Source organism: Oncorhynchus mykiss, chromosome 13 (genome assembly GCF_057628025.1).
Source record: "Oncorhynchus mykiss isolate SJ-2025 chromosome 13, ASM5762802v1, whole genome shotgun sequence".
Classification (NCBI taxonomy): Eukaryota; Metazoa; Chordata; class Actinopteri; order Salmoniformes; family Salmonidae; genus Oncorhynchus; species Oncorhynchus mykiss.
In genome coordinates, this window is record NC_143034.1 from 16,710,259 (window position 1) to 16,724,170 (window position 13,912).

Here is a 13,912-nt window from a genome sequence, read left to right on the forward strand (position 1 = left end):
TCATCTACAAGTGACATCAATAAGGGATCATAGCTTTCACCTGGACTCACCTTGTTAGTCTGTTTTGTACACTCAGTTTATACAGATATATGTAATTAAGCAATAAGGCCAGAGGTATATTGGCCAATTTACTGTCCCACGGCTAATGACTCCTCTTAGGCAACGTGACGTGAAGCGGAGTGCCTGGATACAGCCCTTAGCCGTGGTATATTGCTGTTATAAACTGGTTACCAACATAAATGACTTCCGGCGCCGTGACTTCCGGCGCCGACAGAGATGGCCGCCTCGCTTCGCGTTCCTAGGAAACTATGCAGTTTTTTGTTTTTTTACGTGTTATTTCTTACATTAGTACCACAGGTCATCTTAGGTTTCATCACATACAGTCGAGAAGAACTACTGAATATAAGATCAGCGTCAACTCACCATCAGTACGACCAAGAATATGTTTTTCGCGACGCGGACCCTGTGTTCTGCCTTACAAACAGGACAACGGAGTGGATCCTATGCAGCGACCCAAAAAAACGACTCAGAAAGAGAGGGAAACGAGGCGGTCTTCTGGTCAGACTCCGGAGACAGGCACAGCGCGCACCACTCCCTAGCATTCTTCTTGCCAATGTCCAGTCTCTTGACAACAAGGTTGATGAAATCCGAGCAAGGGTAGCATTCCAGAGGGACATCAGAGACTGTAACGTCCTTTGCTTCACTGAAACATGGCTCACTGGAGAGACTCTATCCGAAGCGGTGCAGCCAACGGGTTTCTCCACGCATCGCGCTGACAGAAACAAACATATTTCTGGTAAGAAGAGGGGCGGGGGCGTATGCCTCATGGCCAACGTGACATGGTGTGATGAAAGAAACATACAGGAACTCAAATCCTTCTGTTCACCTGATTTAGAATTCCTCACAATCAAATGTAGACCGCATTATCTACCAAGAGAATTCTCTTCGATTATAATCACAGCCGTATATATCCCCCCCCAAGCACACACATCGATGGCTCTGAACGAACTTTATTTAACTCTCTGCAAACTGGAAACGATTTATCCGGAGGCTGCATTCATTGTAGCTGGGGATTTTAACAAGGCTAATCTGAAAACAAGACTCCCCAAATTTTATCAGCATATCGATTGCGCAACCAGGGGAGGAAAGACCTTGGATCATTGTTACTCTAACTTCCGCAACGCATATAAGGCCCTGCCCCGCCCCCCTTTCGGAAAAGCTGACCACGACTCCATTTTGTTGATCCCTGCCTACAGACAGAAACTAAAACAAGAGGCTCCCACGCTGAGGTCTGTCCAACGCTGGTCCGACCAAGCTGACTCCACACTCCAAGACTGCTTCCATCACGTGGACTGGGAGATGTTTCGTATTGCGTCAGATAACAGCATTGACGAATACGCTGATTCGGTGTGCGAGTTCATTAGAACGTGCGTTGAAGATGTCGTTCCCATAGCAACGATTAAAACATTCCCTAACCAGAAACCGTGGATTGATGGCAGCATTCGTGTGAAACTGAAAGCGCGAACCACTGCTTTTAATCAGGGCAAGGTGTCTGGTAACATGACCGAATACAAACAGTGCAGCTATTCCCTCCGCAAGGCTATCAAACAAGCTAAGCGCCAGTACAGAGACAAAGTAGAATCTCAATTCAACGGCTCAGACACAAGAGGCATGTGGCAGGGTCTACAGTCAATCACGGACTACAGGAAGAAATCCAGCCCAGTCACGGACCAGGATGTCTTGCTCCCAGGCAGACTAAATAACTTTTTTGCTCGCTTTGAGGACAATGCCACTGACACGTGCCACTGACACGGCCTGCAACGAAAACATGCGGTCTCTCCTTCACTGCAGCCGAGGTGAGTAAGACATTTAAACGTGTTAACCCTCGCAAGGCTGCAGGCCCAGACGGCATCCCCAGCCGCGCCCTCAGAGCATGCGCAGACCAGCTGGCCGGTGTGTTTACGGACATATTCAATCAATCCCTATACCAGTCTGCTGTTCCCACATGCTTCAAGAGGGCCACCATTGTTCCTGTTCCCAAGAAAGCTAAGGTAACTGAGCTAAACGACTACCGCCCCGTAGCACTCACATCCGTCATCATGAAGTGCTTTGAGAGACTAGTCAAGGACCATATCACCTCCACCCTACCTGACACCCTAGACCCACTCCAATTTGCTTACCGCCCAAATAGGTCCACAGACGATGCAATCTCAACCACACTGCACACTGCCCTAACCCATCTGGACAAGAGGAATACCTATGTGAGAATGTTGTTCATCGACTACAGCTCGGCATTCAACACCATAGTACCCTCCAAGCTCGTCATCAAGCTCGAGACCCTGGGTCTCGACCCCGCCCTGTGCAACTGGGTACTGGACTTCCTGACGGGCCGCCCCCAGGTGGTGAGGGTAGGCAACAACATCTCCTCCCCGCTGATCCTCAACACTGGGGCCCCACAAGGGTGCGTTCTGAGCCCTCTCCTGTACTCCCTGTTCACCCACGACTGCGTGGCCACGCACGCCTCCAACTCAATCATCAAGTTTGCGGACGACACAACAGTGGTAGGCTTGATTACCAACAACGACGAGACGGCCTACAGGGAGGAGGTGAGGGCCCTCGGAGTGTGGTGTCAGGAAAATAACCTCACACTCAACGTCAACAAAACTAAGGAGATGATTGTGGACTTCAGGAAACAGCAGAGGGAACACCCCCCTATCCACATCGATGGAACAGTAGTGGAGAGGGTAGCAAGTTTTAAGTTCCTCGGCATACACATCACAGACAAACTGAATTGGTCCACTCACACAGACAGCATCGTGAAGAAGGCGCAGCAGCGCCTCTTCAACCTCAGGAGGCTGAAGAAATTCGGCTTGTCACCAAAAGCACTCACAAACTTCTACAGATGCACAATCGAGAGCATCCTGGCGGGCTGTATCACCGCCTGGTATGGCAACTGCACCGCCCTCAACCGTAAGGCTCTCCAGAGGGTAGTGAGGTCTGCACAACGCATCACCGGGGGCAAACTACCTGCCCTCCAGGACACCTACACCACCCGATGTCACAGGAAGGCCATAAAGATCATCAAGGACATCAACCACCCGAGCCACTGCCTGTTCACCCCGCTATCATCCAGAAGGCGAGGTCAGTACAGGTGCATCAAAGCTGGGACCGAGAGACTGAAAAACAGCTTCTATCTCAAGGCCATCAGACTGTTAAACAGCCACCACTAACACTGAGTGGCTGCTGCCAACACACTGACACTGACTCAACTCCAGCCACTTTAATAATGGGAATTGATGGGAAATGATGTAAATATATCACTAGCCACTTTAAACAATGCTACCTTATATAATGTTACTTACCCTACATTATTCATCTCATATGCATACGTATATACTGTACTCTATATCATCGACTGTATCCTTATGTAATACATGTATCACTAGCCACTTTAAACTATGCCACTTTGTTTACATACTCATCTCATTTGTACATACTGTACTCGATACCATCTACTGTATCTTGCCTATGCTGCTCTGTACCATCACTCATTCATATATCCTTATGTACATATTCTTTATCCCCTTACACTGTGTACAAGACAGTAGTTTTGGAATTGTTAGTTAGATTACTTGTTATTACTGCATTGTCGGAACTAGAAGCACAAGCATTTCGCTACACTCGCATTAACATCTGCTAACCATGTGTATGTGACAAATAAAATTTGATTTGATTTGATTTGAATAGAAAAGTAAACACGTACACTAACCGGTTTGCAATAATATATAATATCTAGCAGACACTTTTATCCAAAGTCATTCACTCATTCATTACAGTCATGGGAACATATATCTTTCATATTTCATACAGTTCCAACAGGAATGGAACCTCCGAGCCACACTCTACCAACTGAGTCACACAGAACTACTCTATTCACACTCAGAGTACGAGTGTTGATCTAGGGTCAGTTTTGACGTTTAGACTACGATTAATAAGAAATGGGCATTGTAAATATTTAGAAAAGTATATATGTATTTTTTGAAATATTTTTTTAAGTTACGGTAAACTCAGAATCTAACGACAAGAACTTTTGACAAAAAATGTAGATATCTGAATTAGGCAGCCTCGATGTCCAGTTATATTTTATATAACTATATGTTGTTATATGTTATCTGTCAGAAAGAATCATCAAACATATGAGACTATTGCGTTTCAGGTAAGACCCAAATGCAGACTGTGTTGACGTAACAATGTTTACTACAGCAACAGGGGCAGGCAAACGTCAGGTCAAGACAGGCAGAGGTCGATAATCCAGAGTAGTGGGGCAAGGGTACAGGACGGCAGGCAGGCTCAGGTTCAGGTCAGGCAGGCTCAGGGTCAGGTCAGGCGGGCTCAGAGTCAGGACAGGCAAGCGTCAAAACCAGAAAGGCGAGAAAAAGAGACTGGGAAAAAGCAGGAGCCGAGACAAAATGCTTTTTGACTTAACAAACAAGACGAACTGGCAACAGACAAACAGAGAACACAGGTATAAATACACAGGGGATAATGGGGAAGAAGAGCGACACCTGGAGGAGGGTGGAGACAAGCACAAGGACAGGTGAAACAAATCAGGGAGTGACAGAGACTATATATGAAGTCTAACAACAATAGTTATTCTGTTCTATTATATTGTAATAGTTTATATGGTATTGTTAGATGATACACATAAAACTATTTAAAAAATGCTAATTGATATGACAAAGTTATGGCACAAATTTTCCTCAATGTCCAGGGAAGAGTTATGCTTGATGCAACGTTCCTTATTGCTTTAAAAATAATAATGTGTGAAGTGTGTTATTTTATGAAATAAGCGTATAAGATTAATCTTAATTGTCACTGTTTTTACCTTGTTATAACAGTGTATTTAGTGGAAAGAAAATTAAAAGCTTTCAACATCTCACCTCTTGTACTGTGCAGTACATACAGTAACTACAAATGAGACATTTACATTGGTTTCTAGAGCAATAATGGTTTATTCACCTTCATCATCATCATCATCATCGTCATCATCATCAGTACAAAATATACACAGACACTTTCAGAAGGGCCAATGTCCAGCACCTAGACACACAACCAGTTACATTAAATATTATTAACCTCTCTGAACCACCCATCCCGGATCCAGTATAATTGTCATCAGCAACCGCTGAATAGCATAGCGCCACAGTCAAATAATATTACTAGAAAATATTCATATTCATGAAATCACAAGTGCAATATTGCAAAACACAGCTTAGCCTTTTGTTAATCCACCTGTCGTCTCAGATTTTGAAATGATGCTTTACAGCGAAAGCAATACAACCGTTTGTGTAAGTTTATCGATCGCTCAACAAAACAATAAGTACACTTAGCATCAGGTAACTCGGTCACGAAAATCAGAAAAGCAATGAATTAATTGTTTACTCTTGATCTTCGGATGTTTTCACTCACGAGACTCCCAGTTAGACAAATGTTCCTTTTGTTCCATAAAGATATTTTTTTATATCCAAATACCTTCGTTAGTTTGGTGCGTTATGCCCAGGAATCCACCGGAAAGAGCGGTCACGACAACGCAGACAAAAATTCCAAATTATATCCATAATGTCCACAGAAACATGTCAAACGTTTTTTATAATCAATCCTCAGGGTGTTTTTCAAATATCTATTCGATAATATTGATAATTGATAATATATCAACCGGGACAGTTGGCTTTTCACTAGGACCGGGAGTAACAATGGTAGCCTTTCTCTTTTGTGCACAACTCACTCAGAGCCCCCACCTATCCACTTACGCAATGTGGTCGTTCACGCTCATTCTTCAAAATAAAAGCCTGAAACTATGTCTGAAGACTATTAGGAAAAGGAATCTGGTTGATATCCCTTTAAATGGAGCAATGGGAGGCTATGGAAGATGGAGTTTTCAAAATAGAAGCCACTTCCTGGTTTGATTTTTCTCAGGGTTTCGCCTGCAATATCAGTTCTGTTGAACTCACAGACAAAATGTTGACAGTTTTGGAAGTTTTGGAAACTTATATGCATATTCTAGCATCTGGTCCTGAGAAATAGGCCGTATACTTTGGGAAAAATGTTTTTCCAAACATAAAAATAGTGCCCCCTAGTTTCAAGAGGTTTTAACACATATTTTCCTTAAAAGTAAATTGTTGGTTAAGGGCTTGTTATTCAGAATTCCACTGTAAGGTCTACATATGTAGAATTCTGCACGTGACAAATACTATTTCATTGGTTTCACATGAAAACATATTGTGAACCTGGTGTGACATTATTGAAACTGTGCTGACACCTAGTGGAAATCAAGAGAAACTACACCATACACACACACTATAACCTTAACACAGATCGGATGCTTTACATACATTGCTCTTTCTTTATTAGACACTAATACATATGTCCAATAAACAGACGTTCAAAAGTTGGAATGTAAAACACAAACGACTGAAGATATTCAAAAGCAGTTGTAGTGAATCAAGCATCTTGGGGTTACCTGAAATTGGTCAAAGTATATATTTTAAATGTTATATTTAATTTTATATTTATTTAACTAGGCAAGATGAACTCAACGCAGACACAGTTTACCTGCTATATCTGGGAAACAGGATTAACACCGAAAGAACTTGGCAAAATACAATGCATGTTTCTGTAGTACGAGTAGGTATATACAGTATCATCGGTAACAATTGTGTACAAGACACATAGCTAATAAAAATACTGGGGTTTGCGGTCATTAGTTACATTTCAACCACAGCGATTCCCCAATTGAGGCGCAACAAAGTTCACCGGGAAATGCAGGAACACCGGAAATAATAAATAAACCAACGAACGAGAAATGGTGGAGGCTACCAGAACGAAGAGATACATTTTTTCCGAATAAACGTGGTGCGTGAAAAACGTGATTACATAGCTCACTCCCTACCCGGTATCTCATTCTACTGTTATACGACTCTGTATGCGTTGTTTGTTGGCAACCGTGATATTTACGAAGTTTTTGGAACGGATTCCTGTTGGAACGTTCCACAAATTATACCCACCCCTCCAGAGAAGGCATTGCGCGCAGTGTTGTTGTTCCTAGACGTTACCACGTCATAATAACAACATTTACAGTTGACCAGGGCAGCTCTAGCAGTGCAGAAATTTGACAAACTGACTTGTTGTAAAGGTGGCATCCTATGAAGGTGCCATGTTGAAAGTCACTGAGCTCTTCAGTAAGGCCATTCTACTGCCAATGTTATGGAGATTGCATGGCTGTGTGCTCGATTTTATACACCTGTCACAGGTGTGGCTGAAATAAATTCAATACTTTATCAAATCATTTTTCAGTATTTAATCTTTTTACCTAAAGGGGTACTATAATTCAAAATCAAATAGCTAAATGATCCATGGTACGACCACCTTAAAACAATTCCATATGTCAGCTAGTAGAACCCCCCCCCCCCCCCCCCCCACCCCAAATGGCTTAGACTTTTAGATATTCAGAAACCCAGTGTCAGAGGGAGTAATGTCCAGTACCTAAACACACAAATCAAATCTAATTGTATTTGTCACATGCGCTGAATACAACGGGTGTAGACCTTACTGTGAAATGGTTACTGACAAGCCCTTAGCCCTTAACCAACAATGCATTTGTTTTTATGTAAGAAAATATTATATTTTTTTAAATTATGAAAATGCTAAAAAAAGGACCAACTTAGTTATATGCTTGTCGGGGTTCACTTTGCGTCCGTTGTTCTGAAAATCAGTGAGCTGAAGACATCTCTTTCACACAAACACACACTGGAAATTCAAAGCAGCTTGCTGTTGTCTGTTGCTTCTAGCTAGCTAACGTTGATAGATAAAAGTTAGCTAGCTCACTAGCTAACTGTAGGGTCTTGCTGTAATTCAGCGGCAGCATATCGTATTGTTCACAATCCAGTACATTCAGAGTAGCTGTGTGATGCACAAAAATACTTGTTTATCACTGAATAACAGCCTCTTCATGTAGCTAACAAGCTAGCTGAGATCACTACAATACAAACACCAGTTCAATATAACTCCCAATAACACAGTATTTTTACGTTTATTCTATATATATTTAAAATTTTTGAATGTTATTTTACCTTCTATTTTGTATATTTTCATTGGACTTGTAGGGACATATGAAGCCTGGAGGCTGCAGTAATGTTGAGATGTCAGTAGGGAGAGCTCTAGTCTAGAACACTGGAACCAAAGACACTCCCCTTTCATCTGTTCTGGAACCTTCCATACCAGCAGATGAAGAGTGATAGGAACGTGTCACATTTTGTTTCTTGTAAAACATGTAGGTTCACTCCTCAAATAAATAAATGTAACTACAGTATTCTGACTTTAGACCATTTTCTATTTAGATACAGTAACATCCCTTATGTGACATGTTGTTCCTGCATGTTAATGCCCTGACTAGGCTACTTTTAAAATGTGTCAACAACAGAACTCGCACTTAGGCTACGCCTGCTTCTACTAATACTTACAGTAGACTACTTCTTGTTTCCATGCAGCGACAGTAAGTTGACTGACTGTTCAAGACCTCTCCCCTTCACTTTACTCTGTAAGTACACTTGACGATATCTTGGAATGTAGTTTTAGTTTTGATGTTTTTAGCCATACATGACATCTCAGTCATCTTTGTACTTGTTGATTTATTTTGAACTGTGTTTTGGTTGTTACATCAGGGCCTGTATTCATAAAGTGTCTCAGAAGGTCCATATAATTATGATCTAAAATGCTAAACTGATCCCAGATCAGCTCTCCTACTTTGATACACTTTGTGAATACTGACCCTGGACTGTGTTTTCATGTGTTTAGTTTAGTTCAGTTTATTCAGTTGCATGTTTAAAACATGATCAGTAGAGTTTACCAGTAATACCCAGATCTCCATTCAATAGGGTCAAGTTCACTGTCAAAGTATATCAGGGTCAAGTGTGTGTGTGTGTGTGTGTGTGTGTGTGTGTGTGTGTGTGTGTGTGTGTGTGTGTGTGTGTGTGTGTGTGTGTGTGTGTGTGTGTGTAAATTCATTTGTACATATTTATCTGAATGTGGGATATACAGTCACAACCAAAATTATTGGCACCCTTGACAAATACTAACCTGAATTGTACATGTTTCACATAAAGACTTGTGCATGCTATTTTAAAAGCTCTGAGAGCAATAGACTGTGGAGACATTTTGAAAATGGCCTAAAGTAAGAGTGACCGTAAGAGTAAGAGTGATTGAGATGATGTTTCAAAAGAGCTTTAGAAGTAGCATTAACATAAAACACAGTGATGGTGGGTTGTGTTTAGGAGTAGTATTAACATGAGACACAGTGATGGTGGGTTGTGTTTAGGAGCAGTATTAACATGAGACACAGTGATAGTGGATTGTGTTTAGGAGTAGTATTAACATGAGACACAGTGATGGTGGGTTGTGTTTAGGAGCAGTATTAACATGAGACACAGTGATGGTGGGTTGTGTTTAGGAGTAGTATTAACATGAGACACAGTGATGGTGGGTTGTGTTTAGGAGTAGTATTAACATGAGACACAGTGATGGTGGGTTGTGTTTAGGAGTAGTATTAACATGAGACACAGTGATGGTGGGTTGTGTATAGGAGTAGTATTAACATGAGACACAGTGATGATGGGTTGTGTATAGGAGTAGTATTAACATGAGACACGGTGACTGTGGGTTGTGTTTAGGAGTAGTATTAACATGAGACACAGTGATGGTGGGTTGTGTTTAGGAGTAGTATTAACATGAGACACAGTGATGGTGGGTTGTGTATAGGAGTAGTATTAACATGAGACACGGTGACTGTGGGTTGTGTTTAGGAGTAGTATTACATCAAATCAAATAACATTTTATTTGTCACATGCACTGAATACAACAGGTAGACCTTACAGTGAAATGCTTAAAAGCCCTTAATAAAACCAACAACGCAGCTTTAATGAAATACCCACCAAAAAGCAAGAGATACGAATAAGAAATAATCGAACCCACAAATACTGATGCTCCAGATACTCAACTAGTCTAAAGAAGGTGTGGTGGTTAATTTCTTTACTATCAAATAAGGAGACACACTTATCACACCAGTCCGAGTTATACTTAAACTACATCTTTAATAATAAGAGCTTTGCAATAGCAATGACTTTCAACGATTCACCATTTCTCATGAACCGCTGAGTGACAACACTATGGCTACTGAGATCTTTAATAGCAAAGATCCACCCCCCTAGTCGACATAACAAACCACAGATATTAGGAACAGTTCACAAAGTGAGACTTCATAATGAGAAAGGAGTATCCCGTAGCCAATAGCATTCACTATAAATTATCGTTCAGTTTGGCCCCTAAGACGAGGTTCTAATCTCGTTCCTGGTACTTTATAGCACAAAAACGTGATGTTATTTTAATGGACAAAAAAGTTGCTTGTCTTCAAAAACAAGGCCATTTTATGTGACCCCAAACTTTTTCAACGGTAGTGTATATATGGATAGCAGGCTACATTATACTATGTACAGTTGAAGTCAGAAGTTAACATACACTTAGGTTAGAGTCAGTAACTTGTTTTTCAACCACTCCACAAATTTCTTCTTAACAAACAATAGGTTTGGCAAATCGGTTAAGACATCTACTTTGTGCATGACACAAGTAATATTTCCAACAATTGTTTACAGACATATTTTTTCGCTTATAGTTCACTGTATCACAATTCCAGTGGGTCAGAGGTTTACATACATTAAGTTGACTGTGCCGTTAAACTTCTTGGACAATTCCAGAAAATTATATGATGGCTTTAGAAGCTTCTGATAGACTAATTAACATAATTTGAGTCAATTTGAGGTGTATCTGTGGAAGTATTTCAAGGCCTACCTACAACATCAGTGTCTCTTAGCTTGACATTATGGGAAAATAAAAAAAACTCAGCCAAGACCTCAGGAAAAAATGGTAGACCTCCACAAGTCTGATTCATCCTTGGGGGCAATTTCCAAACGCCAAATGGTACCACGTTCATTTGTACAAACAATAGTACGCAAGTATAAACACCATGGGACCACGCAGCCGTCATACTGCTCAGGAAGGAGATGTATTCTGTATTCCTAGAGATGAACATACTTTGATGCACTTCACAAAGTAGATGGCATCATGAGGAAGAAAATGATGTGGATATATTGAAGCAACATCTCAAGACATCAGTCAGGAAGTTAAAGCTTGGTCGCAAATGGGTCTTCCAAATTGACAATGACCACAAGCATACTTCCAAAGTTGTGGCAAAATGGCTTAAGGACAACAAAGTCAAGGTATTGGAGTCGCCATCACAAAGCCCTGACTTTAAACCAACAGAAAAGTTGTTGGCAGAAATGAAAAAGCGTGTGCGAGTAAGGAGGCCTAAAAACCTGACTCCGTTACACCAGCTCTATCAGGAGGAATGGGCGAAAATTCACCCAACTTATTGTGGGAAGCTTGTGGAAGGCTACACGAAACGTTTGACCCAAGTTAAACAATTTAAAAGCTACCAAATACTAATTTAGTGTATGTTAACTTCTGACCCACTGGAAATGTGATGAAAGGAATTAAAGCTGAAATAAATAATTCTCTCCACTATTATTCTGACATTTCACATACTTAAAATAAAGTGGTTATCCTAACTGACCTAAGACAGAGAATTTTTACAAGGATTAAATGTCAGGAATTGTGAAAAGTTAAGTTTAAATGTATTTGGCTAAGGTCTATGTAAACTTCCGACTTCAACTGTATATGGATAGCAGGCTACATTAGACTATATGGATAACAGGCTACATTAGACTATATATGGATAACAGGCTACATTAGACTGATGGCAGGGTTGTGCGCTACTGGTGCGAAGTCAGGTGCAGGAGAGCAATAAGTTGTGATCAGGCACACTTTTATTTGGCAAAAGCACAAAAGACAGACGCAACTGCGTCCAAAATCCTCCAGCCACAGGTACAGTACACCCCCCCTTGACGCGCGGCTCTAGCGGCGCACCGACACTGCCCTCGGGGACGACCCGGAGGGCGAGGCACAGGGCAATCCGGCCCGCGACGAGGGGTTAATGTGGTAATCGGGGGGAAGCTGTAACCTGTAACACACCTCGTTCACTCTCCTCAGGACTTTGAATGGCCCCACAAACCGCGGGCCCAGCTTCCGGCAGGGCAGGTGGAGGGGCAGGTTTCGGGTCGAGAGCCAGACCTGGTCTCCCGGTGCAAATACAGGGGCCTCACTGCGGTGACAGTCTGCTCCCACTTTCTGGTGCAGCAAGGCGCGCTGAAGATGGACATTGGCGGCGTCCCATGTTTCCTCTGCGCACAGGAACCAGTCGTCCACCTCAGGAGCCTCGTTCTGGCTCTGATGCCAAGGTGCCAGAACCGGTTGATAGCCCAGTATGCACTGGAAGCGGGAGACGTTAGTGGAGGAGTGTCGGAGCGAGTTCTGGGCCATCTCTGCCCAGTGCACGAATGCTGCCCACTCCCCCGGCCGGTCCTGGCAATAGGACCTCACTAGCATGGTTTACTCTCTCCATCTGCCCGTTACTCTTGGGATGAAAACTTGAGGTAAGGCTGACCGAGACCCCCAGACGTTCCATGAACACCTTCCAGACCCTCGACGTGAACTGGGGACCCCAATCATATAATATGACAATATATCCTCAGGCATCCCGTAGTGCTGGAAGATGTGTGTAAACAAGGCCTCCGCAGTCTGTAGGGCCATAGGGAGACTGGGCAAAGGGAGGAGACGACAGGACATAGAAAAACGATCCACAACAGCCAGGATCACGGTGTTACCCTGTGAGGGAGGAAGATCGGTAATCAGGAAATCTACCGACAGGTGCAACCACAGCCATTGTGGAACGAGTAAGGGTTGTAACCCTCACGTCCTTAACCAAGGTGGGCCACCAGTACTTCCCAGTCAGACAGCGCACCGTCCAACTGATCCCCAGATGACCCGAGGAGGGTAACGTGTGGGCCCAATAGATCAACTGGTCACGGACAGCAGACGGGACGTACAGACGCCCGACCGGACACTGGAGGGGAGCGGGCTCTGTACGCAACGCCTGCTCAATATCCGCGTCCAGCTCCCCCACGACTGGCGCTACCAGTCAGGAGGCCGGGAGTATGGGAGCCTGATCCATGGGCCGCTCCTCTGTGTCATACAGCCGGGACAGTGCGTCTGCCTTCATATTCTGGGAACCTGGTCTGTAGGACAGGGTAAACAGAAAATGGGTAAAGAACATGGCCCACCTTGCCTGACGAGGATTCAGTCACCTCGCTGCCCGAATGTACTCCAGGTTACAGTGGTCAGTCCAGATGAGAAAAGGGTGTTTAGCCCCCTCAAGCCAATGTCTCCACGCCCTCAAAGCTTTAACCACAGCCAACAGCTCCTGGTCCCCCACATCATAGTTCCGCTTCGCCGGGCTGAGCTTCTTCGAGAAGCTTCGGTGGCGTGCCTGAGCGCTGAGAGAGCACAGCTCCTATCCCAGCCTCGGACGCGTCCACCTCCACTATGAACGCCAAAGAGGGATCCGGATGGGCCAGCACGGGAGCCCAGGTAAACAGAGCTCTTAGGTGCACAAAATCCCTGTCCGCCTCAACCGACCACTGCAGACGTACAGAACCCCCCCTTCAACAGTGAGGTAATGGGAGCAGCCACCTGGCCAAAACCCTGGATAAATCTCCGGTAGTAATGGGCAAACCCTAAAAACCGCTGCACCTCCTTTACCGTGGTGGAATCGATGGGAATCGATGGGGTGGTAATTGAGTACTGAGCCAAATCGGCATATTCTGGGGGGATGCGCACGGTGGAGACCTGGTCTGGACTTTCCACCGTCTTAGCACCAACGGAAGCCCCTACACACCTCCCCGAGCAC

General features: G+C 43.5%; 2 protein-coding genes across 5 annotated transcripts in view; both read left to right on the top strand.

Annotated features, from left to right (window-relative positions):
- Positions 1–13,912, top strand: part of LOC110487250 (uncharacterized) — a 114,374-nt gene that overhangs the window by 51,344 nt on the left and 49,118 nt on the right. The window lies entirely within an intron of this gene.
- LOC118938184 (sialoadhesin) overlaps positions 1–13,912 on the top strand; it is a 46,891-nt gene that overhangs the window by 11,955 nt on the left and 21,024 nt on the right. Inside the window, exons 1-2 of one of the 4 annotated variants that reach the window (XM_090195464.1) lie at positions 8,163–8,329; positions 8,547–8,596. The exons of 1 other annotated variant lie outside the window; for it this stretch is intronic. The gene's annotated coding sequence lies outside the window, so the exon portion shown is untranslated. Of the gene's footprint in view, positions 1–8,162; positions 8,357–8,546; positions 8,597–13,912 lie in introns of those variants that run through there. 2 more of the 4 variants (XM_090195467.1, XM_090195465.1) reach the window with 2 other exon arrangements.